Genomic DNA, 17,390 nt, shown 5'->3' with positions numbered 1-17,390 from the left:
AATCTAGAATCAGAGGGCAAGTGTGTGATTGGAATATCCAGCTATCTAAGTCTTAAATATTATTTATGTAGGTCAGCGTGTTTAATTCTTGCTGTGAAAGGCACTCACTTATAGGAATGACTTGATTAACGCCTTCCTATTTAGAAAGTCTACATATTAAACCTCCACGACATTTCCCTTTTTGAATGGGAAATATCCACAGCTTCTTATTTATTACATCCAGTTCCTTCGCTTTCTTTTGGAGGGCATATTTAAATTGAGCAATTCATTTTATTTTAACACAACAGCAAATAAACCATTTTTGTAAATTACAGAAATGTCTAAGATCTAAACACTGTCCAGGCGAAACAGTCAATTATTAGGATATTTCCTTGAAAAGTATGTTATATTTGGTGTTCATAATGCTGACACCTCCATGCTGGAGAAAAGCATTGCAGCTTAGCTGTTTTGCAGAATACTTCTGTTCAGTCCCCACAAATGAACTCGAGCCTCCCGTGACTAATTCGCCACGCTACTCCCACTCTGACCTCCCTGCCTTTCATATCTTGCATTTTTCCAACAAAAACATGAGGAAGAATATTGGATCCTCTGATTAAAAATATTGCAACCTCCAGACAACTATTTTCAGACAGACCAGCCATTTCTGATGAAAGGTCATCATATTGTTTTACTCTTTCCACAGATGTTGCCCGACCTGACGTGTATTCCCAGTTTGTGACCTTTTAAATTACCAACTAGTCTTGTGTATCTCACGATTCAGGCAATCTACATATCCTTCAGTCACTCACCCTCAACCAACACCAGCTTCCTTTGTGTCACTCAGTCCCTCTTGATTTCCATCCTATCAGACATTTTCTCCACAGCCCACGACAGGTTAAAATAAATTTTGATTTCCAAACTTTACAATTTAAGTGGATAAACCGCTTCTCCTTTACTACTGACTCCCACCCCCACCCCATTGAAATAGCCCAGATGTATCCACAAATTCTCAGAGAAACAAGGAACTGTAGATGATGGTTTACAAAAAAGTGCTGAAATAAATCAGCGGATCAGGCAGATCTCTAAAGAAAGATTTGCATGACCTGCTGAGTTACTCCATTACTTTATGTCTCTTGTTATCCACAAGTTAAGCAACAATTATATGTTGATTTCTCATTGCCCAAGCATCATTTTCTCTTGGCCAAAAATCTAATTACATATTGGACTCTCATTGACCAAGTACGATTAACTCTCTCATTGGCCAAGTTGACATGAACAAGACGGCTGGATCAATTCAATGTGTTGGTCAATTGTGAACTTATGTTAAGACAATTTTAATTTTTTATTATTTTTCTATTTGTTAATAAAATTCCTTGTCAAAAGTGCTGCTACGAAACAGCAGTGTGCAGAGTGTCAGTGTACAAATTAGTAGTTAACACATTTCTCCCATTATCTTAGATCTAAATTGGCTGCACAGCCAATGTTTGATAAAGAACACTACTTGGGAATATCTTTGTGAATTTTCTTTGCTTTAAATCATTTTCCTCTGCCTCACTTACTCGGACTGTGACAACAGAAAGGGGAGGAGAAAGCAAGGTGACAGAGAAAACAAAATCACTCACAAAAACAAAAACAATTAAAGCTAGTAATGTATAAAGTGTTATTTTGTTTAAACACCAAATGTTATTAAACCACATAATTTAATTGTGAGGCTACTACTTTCTCCACTTTCCTAGTTACCCCCAAGATATAGGCAACTTGGTACAATACTCCTGTACTGTTGCAGGTGATGATTCTCTGATGCTACAATAACCCAGAATACAGTCTACCTGTTCAGATGGATGTGATATTAGGAAAAAGCACAAAATCACATCATGTATATGTACACTTCCAGTATCCAGCATACATTACACTGATCAACTTGAGATACTTATAAGTGAGATGATCCCATTATAAACGAGGTGGAATGTCAGTTCATTAAAAAAAACTCTAAAGAGGACATCAAAATAAATTAGTCACCGTGAGAATAACATTAAATGCTGATCCTTCCATCATTTATCATATGATGTGATCATTGGCAGAAAGTTACCTTTCATTGTTTAAAAATGCTGATTAAAGTAAGTTCAAGAACAATTGCTACAATGCATTATTTATTTTAAACAGCAAAGAGCACAAGAGCTTTCAATTGTTCATCATTTTTGCTCCCACACTCCCCTTCCCCCCTACAATTCCCTCCCACGATCATCATTACAAAAGGAACAAAGGAGGCGGTGAAACTGCTCGTGACTTGGTCAACATTAGAACAATATTCTGCATTCCGGTATTTTTCTCTTTGCACTAACAGTTGTACTTATCCAGGCCTTGATTGTACTCATGTATTGTATGATCTGATTTCATCGGGTAGCACAAAAAAATAGATTTTATACTGTACTTTACATATAACAATAATAAACCAATGTCAACTAAATTGCTAAGCAGTTTGTTTTGACTACAAGAACTGGAGAAATCATTTAGGTCTCTTACTTCTTCGCCCACTCAGGATCAATGACTTATTCTGCAGTAATCTGGTGAATTGAGGTATTTTGGAACCCACGCACGAACAGAAATGGGGAAGGAGATATTTGACAGGGTGGCAGGTGGGTAGTTTGGACAGTGGCGCACTCCTATCACAATTAACTGTGCACACCCCAACCAGTGACTCAATTTTCTCAGTGCCATCCTGAATGCACCATCTCTATTTTGAGCCAGAGATTCCAAAGAATCAGTGGGAACACTGCATATTTTCCTTCAATCCATCTAATATTCCGCCATAGGAGTGCTCGGATATGAGTAATTTCCGTCTGACAACAAGCATGTCAACACATGGCTTGCTCAATCGAACCGACTGAGAGCAACTAAGGCTGCAACCCTGGGATGTTGATCGGGGATAGAGTATCGGCAGTGATTCACTTACCCTGCCAGTGGATTTGGAGGAATTTGTAGATATAACATTGGTGGTATTTTTTCATTCTTTTGTCGTGCCTAATTGTTTTTGCCAGAGTGCTGGAGGCTGAAGAGTGACCTGATCGAAGTATATAAAATAAGCATAGACAGGGTAGTTAAAAGCAATTTTTCCAGGACAGAAGTCAAATGACCAGAGAACACAGCTTTAAGGCAAGAGAGGGAAAATGTGAAGGAGATTTGTGAGATAGTTTATTTTTTCTTTACACACAGAGTTGAGATACCCAGAATGTGTTGCCATGGTTGGCAGTAGAAGCAAATATGACAGCAACATTTAAGAAGCATTTGGACATACACATGAACAGACAGGGAATAGAGGGATATGGGATTTGTGCCGGCAGATGGAATTAATTTAGATTGGCATCTTAGTCAGTGCATTGTGGATCGAAGTGCCTCTTTTTATGCTGAACTGTGTTCTATGTTCTACATGGATTTCTGAATTACTACAGAACTCAATTCACCTGACATTCATTTGCATCATCTGAAAAGTAATAGCAATAAATACACTGGGTAAATGAATAATAAACAACCTTTAACTTGCTCTTCAGCACAGACTACTGACCCTACAAATGCCAACTTTCATTCCTAATTTCAATTAATCTTTGCCAATGAGGAAATATTATATAATAGAATTGCTCGGATAGTAACTTTCGTGTGAGGAACCTATGTTAAGTTGTAAGAAAAGCCTAAGGTTTTCAGAAACACATGTATCCTAAAGAAATAAAGTACAAAGAAACACACACAGGAAACAGATGAATCAAAACATAGAAATGCTAATCTGAACCTGCATAGCTTAGTTTATTGCTTTTAGGCAATTATAACGCTGGAGAAAATTGTATTTGATATGATTTTGTGTTGAAGAATGGATAGCTGAATAGGGCCTCTTCTTAGGCCAGAGTTCATCTGCTCTTTCTCTATGGCACATTCTTGAGCTCTGAATGTGACATTAAAGATGAAGAGTTATGGCTGTTTATGCTGAGTTTGAGACAAAATTCAAGGCCGAGGGATGATAGACTCTGTGGTTAGCTTTGGCTATGTTAAATTACAATGAGGTTGAGATAAGGGATCGAGAAGCTGTACTTTTGAGGTAATGGTCTGAAGTTGTAAATTTACCCTGTGTTCTGTAATATTTGTAAAAGGCCTTGCAGAGAGATTGAAACTCCATCTCCCAAAGATAGCAGGAAAGGGAGGCTGCAATGTAGAATGAAGCTGTATCCTGGCACAAAACATTTATCAATTAAGTTGACAGATTTACGACCCATGTATGCTTGGAGTTGGGAGGTGTGTGTGGGTTTTGAATTTAACTTAGAAGCTGTGTAATTCGGCGAACTCATATAATTAATGTTTTTAATACATAGGTAATGGTATTTTAAACTGTGTAAAATTGTAGTGAAACCATTTATGAAATGTATTGTGTCTTAGTAGGACTGTAAACATTAGACTTTGTTTGATTTATAGATATATATTTCTTCTTCGTATGGAAAGTATGTTTTGTTGTATGACTTGGGTGCTCATTGTATTACATATGTATCTTATATTTTGGGGAGTGGCCTTTGATAATTGAGCCTACTGGGGTTTTGCTGTGTTGAAATAAAATAATTCTAAACAGTTAAACCACAGGCAAACGAAGTTTGTAAAATGAGTCCAGAGAAGGGGGGATCATGTGACTGCTATTGTAAATCACCAGAAGGACTTCTTGATTGGTTACTAGTTTGTCATACCCTCTGTATCTGAAATGTCTAATATCTATATAAATGCCATGAGTTTGTATCAAAGTTACTAAATTCTCCGGACCCGCTCCAGAGCTTCCAGCTCTGTGTTGGAAGGTTCAGAGACTAGTCTCAGCTGAATAAAGAATCGATTTCAACAGCTACAAGCGTTTGAGTCAAGTTGACTTTAGATTGACAAAATAACTCAGTTTAACACCAATACTTCCCATTCACATTGCATAGTTTAATCTACCATTTGTGAACAATTTGAAAGGGTTGGCACATCTAGTCAACCTGGCAGCTCTTCATTTCAAAAGGGACAGTCTGCTGGAAATGAACAGGCACCCAAAGTTCCTTAATTATTTTGCAACACAAAATCAACAGACTAGGCTGGTAGGAAAATAAGTAAAGCTTAGTATAAAAACATTATTGACATCCAGTTTAAACAGGCTAGAAGAATTACCTGTAATGCCAAATATATGGTCATAAAGAGAAGTGTTACGAAAGCTGTTTACAATTATAAGAGGTGCTGTCTTAACTGTTCCTCACAAGAATAAATGACAATCCAGGATGGGTATTTTGCTACCATACAGTGCCCTCCATAATGTTTGGGACAAAGACCCATCATTTATTTATTTGCCTCTGTACTCCAAAATTTTAGATTTGTAATAGTAAAAAGAACATGTGGTTAAAGTGTCCCAAACATTATGGAGGGCACTGTACATACCCAACTTCTCTCACCTTAATGAAAATTCTTTCAGTTTCTATCGATATTGATCCCAACTTCGAAATGATAAAGCCGTACTGAAAGCTACCATCACCAGGCACTTTCACAGTACGAAAGCATGTGAGAATAGACAATCTTTTTTCAATTCTATTCATATTTACTATGGGTTCTGCTTTAAATACTGTTCCAATCAAGCACTGCAGAAGGTGGTTAACTTCAGCTGACCCCATCTATTTGCAGTAAGGACAAAACTATAACCGCAACCCAAAAGTATCAATTAAATTAAAGTCCCATAAAAATCTAGTAATCTCATGTTGTAAAAACAGAACTTGACCTGTCATAAACAAATCTTGAACAGGAAGAAGTCCAGAACAATCCCCAAAACACTGCTAAAGGTCCCGGGCCACAAAGTGAATTTTAATTCTGGGTCATGGTTGAAAAGCAATCCACTGCAAACTGCGGAAAGCAAATTATATTACTTAAATGTAATATACAGTTATCACGCTTCTGATTCATCATATGGTTTACCAGCACCAATTTCAGGAGACAAGGCATCCAAAATGTGTGGGAGGATGTGGGCCCAAGAATCTATAAAAATGTAAACTTTTACCCATATACACCATCTGAATGACCAAAAAAAAAACACACACCGTTGAAGTACATATAATCATTGTGAAAATTCAGAAGAACACTTACTTTTGTTCTTTGCCTCGCATCATTTTATTTCACAAATGTAGTATTGGATTCACTTGCTGGTATTGAATTCTAAGTCCATATAAACAAGGAACAAGGCCACAGGATAAAGCTGTACCCACCACCAACTACAGTAATGACAATTTTGTCCAGTGACCAAAAAAGCAAATCAGTATCTCGCAAAATCCTGACAACCACAAGTATAGATAATGACAGTTCTACACTGCTGTCTTTTTCCTAGGCCTTCTGATATTTCCCTCTCCAGCAATGAGTGATTTGTCATCAGCACAGGCCTCAGATTCCTCCACAGCTTAATCAATTCCAAGAAAAACCAGCACTCTCAGTAGTTTCATTGTTGTCCTCAAGAAAGCATTGCCTCATTAAAATGTCATGGGACTATTGTATTCCTTCAACATTTTAACGTGGAAAATGGTGAGGGAAACACCATCCTTTTCAAGATCATTAATCATTACTTAAATCTTTATTTTGGCGAATGATACAAGTACCAAAGCACTATACACTGAATTGCAAGGGTGTTCTGCTGAAATTCTCCCCATATAACATTCTCTTCCCCTCCCCCCCCCCCCCCCCCTCCTCCTCCAATAATCACTCAATGACTACTTAGGAGTTACAGATGGAGCAGCAGGACACCAGAAGCCTGTGGCAGGGGCTACGGATTGTAACCAACTACCGGAGCACCCCTCCCTCATCCGCAAGTGCCGGCACCTCCCTAGCTGATGACCAGAACTCCTTTTACGCTCGTTTCGAAAGGGGCAACACCACTCCAGGTCTGCCGACTATCGACAATACCGCCAGCGGGCTGGCTACCGAAGCTGAAGGGAAGAATGTGCACACATTCTCGCTGTCCGAGCACGACGTGAGGAGGGCTCTGACACGGGTGAACACGAGAAAAGCTGCAGGCCCCGATGGCATCTCGGGGCGAGTGCTCAAGTCCTGTGCTACGCAGCTAGCTCCAGTGCTCACTACATTATTCAACTTCTCCCTGGACAAGTCCGTGGTCCCTGCCTGCTTCACAAAATCCATAATTGTACCGGTACCAAAAAATGCCTTCCCAGCCTGTCTGAATGACTACCGTCCGGTGGCCCTTACCTCGGTAGTCATGAAATGCTTTGAGAGGCTGGTGAAGAAACACATCTGCGCCTTCCTCCCTCGGAACATGGACCCGTTGCAGTTCGCATACCGTCCGAACAGATCCACGGACGATGCGGTCTCCCAGGTCTTGTACACCGCTCTCTCCCATCTGGACAGCCAGAAGGGAAGCTACGTGAGGATGCTGTTCATAGACTACAGTTCAGCCTTCAACACGATAGTCCCCACCAGACTGGCCGGGAAGCTAATGGAATTGGGGCTCAACACCTCCCTGTGTGCCTGGGTCCTGGACTTTCTCACCGCCAGGCCCCAGGTAGTCAAGATGGGAGGGAATACATCGAAGTCCCTCACCCTGAGCACAGGATCGCCCCAGGGTTGCGTCCTCAGCCCCCTATTGTACTCCCTGTACACACATGACTGTGTGGCTAGGTTCAGCTCCAACTCAATAATTAAGTTTGCTGATGACACTGTGGTGGTGGGCCTGATCTCAGACAACGACGAGAAGGCCTACCGGGAGGAGGTGGCTGGTCTAGCACTCTGGTGCCAGGATAACAGCCTCCTCTTGAACATCAAAAAAACGAAGGAGCTGATCATGGACTTTAGGAGGGCACATCATCCGAGGACGTACACTCCGTTGAGGATAAATGGGGATCCTGTGGATAGGGTGAACTGTTTTAAATATCTGGGAGTCCACATCTCCAAGGATATGACATGGGCATCACACGCCTCAGCACTCGTGAGTAAGGCAAGGCAGCGCCTTTACCACCTCAGGCAATTGAGGAAATTCAGAGTGTCTCCGAGGATCCTCCAGTGCTTCTACGCAGCGGCGGTGGAAAGCATCTTGTCCGGGAACATTACCATCTGGTTTGGGAATTGCTCTGCCAAGGACAAGAAGGCACTGCAGAGAGTAGTGCGTTCGGCCGAACGCACTATGGGAACTTCACTTGCCCCCCTGCAGGAACTATACATCAGGAGGTGCAACTCCAGAGCCAACAATATCATGAGAGACCCCTTCCACCCCTGCAACGGACTGTTCCAGCTGCTACGGTCAGGCAAACGCCTCCGTTGCCATGCGGTGAGAACGGAGAGGTTGAGAAGGAGTTTCTTCCCAGAGGCCATTCGGACTGTAAACGCCTATCTCACCAGGGACTAACTCTACTGAACGTTTTTCCTTCCATTATTTATTATGTAAAAGAATATGTGTGTTATGATTGTATTTATAGTTTGTTTGGTTGTTTGGTTGTTTGTCTTTTGCACAAAAGTCCGCGAGCATTGCCACTTTCATTTCACTGCACATCTCGTATGTGTATGTGACAAATAAACTTGACTTGACTAGGAGGAACAATGAGTGATAGAGATAACAAAATCATGGATGAAACTAGATGTCTTGATGCATGGGCCGTGGAATCGGGGGGCGCTGGAGCCCCCCCCCCCCCCCCAATTTTTTGGCTAGACATGTTTCAGTGTCTCCGGCTTTGGACGAGGCGCTGCTGTGTTCTGAGCAACCTGGTCGTGGGTGTTGGAGAGCTGGGGCGGAGGGAGGGATGGAAGCAGAAGCAGCGGTGTGGGCACATCCGGACGGGGAGCCGGGGTTGGCGAGCTGCCATGGAGCAGCCTCAGTGCAAGAGTCCCGGGCCGTCAGAAGCGAGGATGAAGCGTTGCACCGCTGCCGTGAGAGTCTTCTGCGCCAAATTCACCCTGGTGACCGGCATGGACCAGGCTGCGGCTCGGTGCATCCTGGAGGACAACCAGTGGCTGCTGGAAGTAGGTATCAAGCACTGGGTAGAGGCGGTGGAAGATAGTGGCCTTAAAATGGGGGTGGTTGGAGAAAGCATCCTGATTGCCTGCTAGATTTTCACTCTTATTGTAACTGCAGGAAAAATGTTCCCGATGTTGGGGGAGTCCAGAACCAGGGGTCACAGTTTAAGAATAAGGGGAAGGCCATTTAGGACTGAGATGAGAACAAACTTTCTTCACCCAGAGACTCGTGAATCTGTAGAATTCACTGCCTCAGAAGGCAGTGGAGGCCAATTCACTGTATGTTTTCAAGAGAGTTACATTTAGCTCTTGGGGCTAGCGAAATCAAGGGATATGGGGAAAAAAAAGGTAAGGGGTACTGATTTTAGATGATTAGCCATCATCATATTGAATGGCGGTGCTGGCTCGATGGGCCGAATTATCTATCCCTGCACCTATTCTCTTTGTTTCGATATAACTTGCTCATGCTTGAGTATATGGCAATAAATCTCGACCACTTGATTTTGAAGCATTCATGCATGGTGGAGGTATAATGTAGTCATAAAGTGATACGGCGTGAAAACAGGACCTTCGGCCCAATTTGCCCATACCCGCCAACATGTCCCAGCTACACTACCTGCTTTTGGTCCATATACCTCCAAAACTGTCCTATCCACGTATCAGTCTAATTGTTTCTTAAATGTTGCGATAGTCCCTGCCTCAACTACCTCCTCTGGCAGCTTGTTCCATACACCCACCACCCTTTGTGTGGAAAAAGTAACCCCTCAGATTCCTATGAAATCTTTTCCCCTTCACCTTAAATCTGTCCTCGGGTCCTCGATTCACCTACTCTAGGCAAGCGACTCCGTGCATTGAAATGTATATTTCTATTGCATTTTAGGTTTCTCGAAAGTCTTACTTTTCAAAAAGTAACGTTTCCACAAACATATACCCCCTTTATTAATGTCATGGTTTGATGATTCTAAATTCAAATCAATATGAAATATATGTCAAAAGGAGAGCGCATACTTTCGAAACACTCTGATGGCCTGTATTATTATCCCCCAGTTTTTGGAGGTCGAGCAATAACAAAAATAATAATCACCTGCTCCTATCTCTCATGTAGGCCCTACATTATCTTAAAAATACTTCAAACAAAAAACATCAAAATCATACTTCTACAATGCACTAAAACATAAAACATCAAATTCCAAAAAGTTCCGAACATAGGACCCCTCCCACACCCTTCCTTCGCCAATTACCCCCGAGGCCAGTGATCAGTGATCGCTCAGCCCCCCCACTTTCAAAAATGCTCCGCGGCCCTTGTGATGAAACAGGTAAACCAAGGACATTGGGCTTCCAATGAATAGGCCAGTGAAGCAGAACAGCACACATCCTCAGCTGAAGATCATTAATCCCGAGCCAAAGAGTGCCCTTTTCATTTAAAATACAATATGCAGTACATAGCAGACTGTTGACATACAGAGCAGAACAAGAGCACTCCAAAAGATCATGATGAACATGCGTGAATTTCAGTAGCTATGTTAATGCAAATAAGCACTGGGCACTGAAGGTTATACAGGAACATTTGTCAATTTTAAGACATCCGTGCTATGAGAAGCAGAAAAGACAAATGGTTATTCAACTTTTCAGGTTTCCTGACGGCAATGAATAAAACCATAAATTCAAGCTAACTTTTAAGAGAGGGTTGAATGCATGAGGTGCAAGATATAATAATATTAAATTTGAAGACGGAGCACATGCAATTAACTTGGTGGGGAAAAATAAATTACAAATGATGGAAACCTGGTCACTTAGACTGCAGAATCTTTTCAGGTACAGGTGCACAACCTTTTATCCGAAGATCCAAATAACGAAAACCTCCGAATAGCGGACATTTTTTCGGTCCTTGAAGAAAGGTCCTTGAAAACGTTCACCGAGGGCGGCCCACAGTGGTGACAGCGGAACCTCCGGTCGGTCCTCGAAGAAAGGGCAACCAAATCCCCATTCATAAAAGAGAAGGTGAGGGTATATTGCGTGGGAGGGTTAATAATTGACAATATGCTGCTGCCTGCCCGCTGAGTTAAAAAGTTCCCACGGTAGAATCACGATATACAGTGTATCGTGAGTCTTGCGTGGGAACTTTTTAACTCAGCGGGCAGGCAGCAGCAGATTGTCGCTCCCTTAAGTTTCACCTCACCTACACCCCTCTGCTTCCCGGCCATGTGTGTGACCCCTTCCCTCCCCTCTCCAGCTCCCCGCTCATTGCACCGGCGCGGGGGCTTTGCACTGTCTTCATGTCGGCGATACCAGCGATGGTCAGTGCCAGTCACCGGAGACGTCAGGACCAACGGGACACCGACCCCCAGGCCCACTGCAAGCACGGAGATCCCAGAGGCCCACAGCCAGCAGCAGCCCAGCCCCGTTCCAACTCCAGAGGAAAACTGCAAACTGGCCGGAGATGTCAGGACCACCAGAAGCTGTTCCCCGAGCTGCGCCCCCTCATCGGGACACCGATCCCCAGGCCCACTGCAAGCACGGAGATCCCAGAGACCCACAGACAACAGCAGCCCAGCCCAGCCCCGCTCCAACTACAGAGGAACCTGGGTTGCGGATGACGGGGCGCAGCTCGGGGCGTCGTAGGGGCCCATCGGGGAGCGGGTTCCTGTTGGTCCTGACTTCTCTGGCCACCTGCCATCCTACGGGAACTGTACCGCCCTTGCAGGAGAGTGGGGTTGTTTGCAGTTGCAGAGGGAGGGGGCAAGGGCGGTACAGTTCCCAGTCTCAGCTCCAGTCCAGGGGGGTGGCCGGAGACGTCAGGACCAACGGGACACCGACCCCCAGGCCCACTGCAAGCACGAAGATCCCAGAGGCCCACAGCCAGCAGCAACTCCAGCCCAGCCCCGCTCCAACTCCAGAGGAACACGTAGGGGCAGAAGCTGATGGTGTGCAAGGTAGTCTTGTTCTTGGGGTGGCGGATGAGGGGGCGCAGCTCGGGCTGTGGGCAAACTGCCACTTGTCGCCGTAGCGGCCCATCGGGGAGCGGATTCCTCTGGAGTTGGAGGGGGAGGGGGGTATTGTGCTGTTTGATCGCCCCCTGCTATCCCAGGGACAGGGAGACACAGCGGCTTTTTAGACTGGTGGGCAATCACTTCCAAAGTTCTGCCCACAGTCAGTACACCTCTCCTACACTGCATTTCATACAAACATTTATTCTGCAAGAAAAAACTACATTGAAGACTCAAACTCGCGACCGAGTAACTGCCGGGATCGAGGCGCAAACTCGCTACCTAACTCGGGGATTCAAGAATCCCCGAGCTAGACCGCCTAAGGGCATGTAGCCCCGCTAGGGTGACATGAGTGTGAGAGGTGATTCAATGCTGCGGTCACATTTACAAATTCAGGAATTCATTCAACACATTGCATTTCATACAGACATTTATTCTGCAAGAAAAAACGACATTGAAGACTCAAACTCGCGACCGAGTAACTGCCGGGATCAAGGCACAAACTCGCGACCTTGCGAATATGAGCCGAGCATTCTACCACTGAGCCAGCCATTAAAATCTACGCTAAAAATTTTCCATTCCGAAGGCCGACAAATTCTGAATTACGAAAAGTGTCTGGTCCCAAGGCTTTCGGATAAAAGGTTGTGCACCTGTACATACATTTCATCACAATCCAGTGACAATAGAATCCCAGATACGGGGTACAGAAAACTACCCAAGTCCTTGTAGACAATTGCAGAGAATGTTAAGAATTAAAAAGTTTGGCAATCTCATTAAAGTACACCAAAATTAAGTAATGTCAAACTTATGGTCTGAAGCGAGCATGCAATAGTTTAGTTTAGTTTAGAATAGAAACAGGCCCCTTGGTGCACTGAGTCCACACTGACCGTTGGTCATGCATTTTCTTATCCACCCCCAACACATTAGGGATAATTTTACAGGGCTCAATTAATCTAAACACCAGCACGTCTTTGGGACGTGGGAGGAAACTTGAGCACCCAGAAGAAGCCCACACAGTCAGAGGGAGAAAGTGCAAACTCCACCCAGGATCAGGATCGAACCCTGGTCTCTGGGGCTGAGGCAGCAGCTCTACCAGTACCCGGTAAAACATAAGTTTTTCCATGGACCAAGAAAGACAGACAGCAGGAATGGAAAAGGATTAAGAAAATGCCAGAAGTCAGAGATCTTGAGAATCAAAACATGTTGCAAATTGAGGAACTTAGGAGGAAGATCTCCCTTGAACTTCGACAGGTGTACAGTAGAAAGCATATTTACTGGCTACATCACTGGCTGGTTCAGCAACTCGAATGCCCAGGAACAAAGATGATTGCAAAATGTGGTGATCACTGCCCAGTCGTTCACGAGTACTGACCTCCCCATCATTGAAGCGATCTACAGGAGCTGCTGCCTCAAAAAGGCAGCCGGCATCATCAGAGAGCCTCACGCACTCTGGCCTCTCGTGTTTACAGAGTACTGTGTGCTACTCCAAGTAAGAATTTCATGTTCTGTTTCAGGACATGACAATACAACTTTAGACTCTCAAAATTACAATATCCTGCAAGCAGGATATTGAAAAGCAAAAGATATATCAGCAGTGTCACAATCAACTAAGGAATACATCAAATTTATTATGAAAATATCACGGTTTAAAATGGCATGATTTCCCCTGACCCACCCATCGTTTTTTTAGCTTAACACGTATATGATTGTCAACCAGATGGTGAAATGAAGGATGTAAAAACCATTAGAAATAACGTTTATGATGAAGAAAATTTTTAAAAGTGTAGAATCCATGTGAGCAAGGAATGACGTATCCGGAAGAATGATTAATTACAAAAACTTTTTTTTTTAATGATTTGTTGGCCACTGTTATTCAAATTCTGTTCGTTTGCAATATGTTCAAGAGTCTGAATTTTGAGCAGCATTGTGAAATTCAAATAGTTAAGCCAAAAAGCAGAAAAGACCTTCCATTAAAAGTCAATAACAAAAGGTCATCCACTTGACATGTTAACTGTCTCGTGTAAGAAGGAACTGCAGATGCTAGTTTAAACCGAAGATAGACACAAAAAGCTGGAGTAACCCAGCGGGCCAGGCAGCATCTCCGGAGAGAAGGAATGGGTGACGTTTCGGTTCGAGACCCTTCTTCAGACCGTCTCCGCCGCCACGGATTCCAGTGCTTCCATCATTTTCATGTTTTTATGTCATTGTTCCGTCACAATAATATTTTGGGATTGAAAAACTTCAGAATGCAGACCCAACTAAAATATCAAAGTTCACATTATTGTTTCAACTTCGGAGTAAACACACGGGGAGGGAAGCTGTTTTCACCAAAGCACAGCGTTGAACACTGATTATCTGCAGCCATCAACACCCACGTGCGTCAGGATTTATCCACCAAGAAAACAATGCCAGAAATGATCTTGTCAAATTATACGTTCACATTTAGCCAGGAGTGTGTGCAAATGTACCTGCCATACTTGGAATTATGAACACTCATATTACCGAACTGCCAATTTAAAATGTTTGAATTAAATTACTATTTCAAAACTAACATGATTTTTCCCCTCAACGTTCTTGTGAACACAACAGGACAAGAATACCCAGCAGGCTACATCATGAATTACCAACAAAGTCGTTGTTATGAGAATTTTAGCAGCTCAGAAGTATTATGTTTCCCCAAACAGTTGTAAGAACAGACAGACGCATCTCCAGAAAAATCTATAACCTGGAGGCAATTTACAGCAAGTTACCTCGGAATCATCGGAACACTAAGAATAAATGTAATCACTTCATATTATAAGTCTAGTAATAGAAAAGCCGAGCCTAGTTTTGATCTTACACGTGGATCAATCTCCTGCATGCACACTCATTAAGGATTTTATTCAGAGATCAGGCACACTCTATTTCCTGAATAAGCAAGCCCGCCTCGAAATGGCATACACACACCCCCAACACTGCCCTAGTGACGGATACCAGTATTACTAATTGTGCTCTCCATACAATGAACACCCCAGAACGGGATAACAGTTTAAACACGTTCGTCCGAATCAATCACCTTTCACGTAACTCTACCCCGCCCCGCGATATACTGCAAACTTTCGCATCTGAAACACCGGCTTATTATGTTTACTCTGCAATATTACATTACAAAAAAATGGCATTTGCAGCCATGAGTTAAAGTAAAATGACCAGAACGAAATTTAATTAAGACCTGGCTGGATGGGCAGGGGGAAAGAAAGGGAGAGGGGGGGGGGGGGGGGTTAAATGAATCTACAACTATATAATGTACAAACCTGGGTGCAAGCGTGTCCCTCTGTCTGAGTGAGTGGAGTGAGGGTGCGCGCGCGCCCGCCGTGTGTGGAGCCCGGGATCGGCGCGAGCGCCCGGACAATCGGCGCCACCTTCCACAGAGCGAACGCGGCGGACGGTAGGGTTCCACTGGGAAGTTCCTTTGACAGAAGATGGTGAGGAGGCGGCAGCAGCAGCAGCAGCAGCAGCGGCGGCGGCGGCACCAGGACCAGCAGCGGCGGCGGCAGCAGCAGCACCAGGACCGCGGGCCGGCGGGCGGAGAGCGAACAAGGCGGCGCGGCTCGGCGCGGCGTCACGTGGTGCTACCTACGCTCCGGCCTCTCCGCGGGGAGGGAGGGAGGGTGAAGCGAGGGCACTTGCAGTCCGCATGCGTCAAAATGCGGAGCTGCTGCAAACAGAGAGTAGCAATTCTTAAGTGCATGAAGATAGACAAAATGCTGGAGAAACTCAGCGGAACAGGCAGCGTCTCTGGAGAGAAGGAATGAGAATCGAGACCCTTCTTCAGGCATGAGGTCGACCAGTTAAACGACCCTGACTTCAAGGGTTAACGTAGCCCCCTGCTGTTTTGGATGAGTTTGCAATCTCCAATTCTTGAGTGCATGAAGATAGACAAAATGCTGGAGTAACTCAGCGGGACAGGCAGCATCTCTGAAAAAAAGGAATAGGTGACGTTTCGGATCAGTACTGGGGAAGTCGGAAGCAGGGTCTCGATCCGAAACGTCACCTATTCCGTTTCTCCAGAGATGCTGTCTGCCCCGCTGAGTTACTCCAGCATTTTTTGTCTATCTTCGGCTCTTGTGCAGAAGCAGATTCCTGGCGGGTCAATTCGCAGTGATACTAAAGGTGGACGGGGGTTCCACATTGCAATGAAATTGGGGTTTTCGGGTGCAGGTTGTAGTTTTGTGCCGGTGCAGGGGAACATTTTTTTAAATTGATCTGAACTGAAGGAAAGAGCCATCGAAAGTCGATAACAGAATAGTCGATACCCATTGTCATGCGAGTCATCTGTCACTGCTATCATATGGTAAGCGGGTCTGATAACCAAGTTGGTGTATATTATGCTTTAAGCTGGCAATGTAACCAATTATGGGAACTGAGGAGCAACAGAAGGCCAGGGTCCTTGCATTTCGTCATTCATCATCCCCCAGATTGAACACTGAAATTGTAAAGTGATCAACGTAATTACTGATTTATCATTCTGCAAAAGATCCAAACACGAAGCGATGTAAACCCCCAGTGGTGGGAAACCATGGGAACGAGGTGCATAATCACCTGTTCATCCCAAGCATTCCACACCTACCATATGGTGCATCTCGAATTACGCATGCTGCATCTCAAAATGTTTATTGAAAGGAATACAATATAAATTGCATGAATCAAAACTATCTGTATCCACTGTCTTCCTCGTGTGCTTGTTCCATAAATGTACTACTGCCCCAATAAAATAAGTATTCTACGGATTGATTTTGTCAATCAGCTTTCTTTACGTGCATACATCTTGCTGGTTGATCAGATGAAATACATCATGGATTGCTGGAAATGTCTTCAGAGCTAACATTGACTATGTTTGATAACGGAATGCAATCAAATATGTTTTAATTCAAATGTTATTATTTGTTTTAATCCATAAAGATGGATTAATTAAATTTTGAACACGTGAAACATTAAAACCGCAGTGTTCGATTGTCACTGACACGTTATTACAGAATTCATTTTAATGGCAAATCAATGCTGTTAATATGGAGTATCAGTACTGTAGTTATTTAATGAGAAACATTCACAACTATACGTTGGATTTATCCAGGTTTTACTTCTACAGTCAGTCATATACATCACAAATTTGGTCAGGAGATATTTCAGTTGAAATTTTAACGTTAATTCTGAAGTGGGAATGATGGAAAAAGCATTTATCAACAATTCTTTTTTAAAATGGTGCTCGCAAACTGGGTATCTTCATTGCCACATACATCTAATCTGAATGTCTGGTAATGTGGCGTCTTGACACCTTTAAATATATTACCAAACATTTGCTGCATTTATGTCCTTTGGCCATCTCTTGTTAGTCAGTGTAATGTTTAACCTGTCAGATGGGTATAGTCAATTTTAACAGCTATTATC

At 43.5% G+C, this 17,390-nt stretch overlaps 1 protein-coding gene across 3 annotated transcripts in view; it reads right to left on the bottom strand.

Moving 5' to 3' along the window:
- The window catches only part of pals2 (protein associated with LIN7 2, MAGUK family member), a 107,280-nt gene extending 91,763 nt beyond the window's left edge, over positions 1 to 15,517 (bottom strand). For 2 of the 3 annotated variants that reach the window (XM_033046546.1, XM_033046554.1), the window contains exon 1: positions 15,257 to 15,511. The gene's annotated coding sequence lies outside the window, so the exon portion shown is untranslated. Of the gene's footprint in view, positions 1 to 15,256 lie in introns of all 3 variants that reach the window. The other variant, XM_033046564.1, reaches the window with a different exon arrangement.
- Between the last annotated feature and the right edge of the window lie 1,873 nt (positions 15,518 to 17,390).

The sequence above is a fragment of the Amblyraja radiata genome, chromosome 2, assembly GCF_010909765.2.
Source record: "Amblyraja radiata isolate CabotCenter1 chromosome 2, sAmbRad1.1.pri, whole genome shotgun sequence".
Lineage (NCBI taxonomy): Eukaryota > Metazoa > Chordata > Chondrichthyes > Rajiformes > Rajidae > Amblyraja > Amblyraja radiata.
The sequence above is the reverse complement of the archived record's forward strand: the minus strand, read 5'-3'. Positions and strand labels throughout refer to the sequence as shown.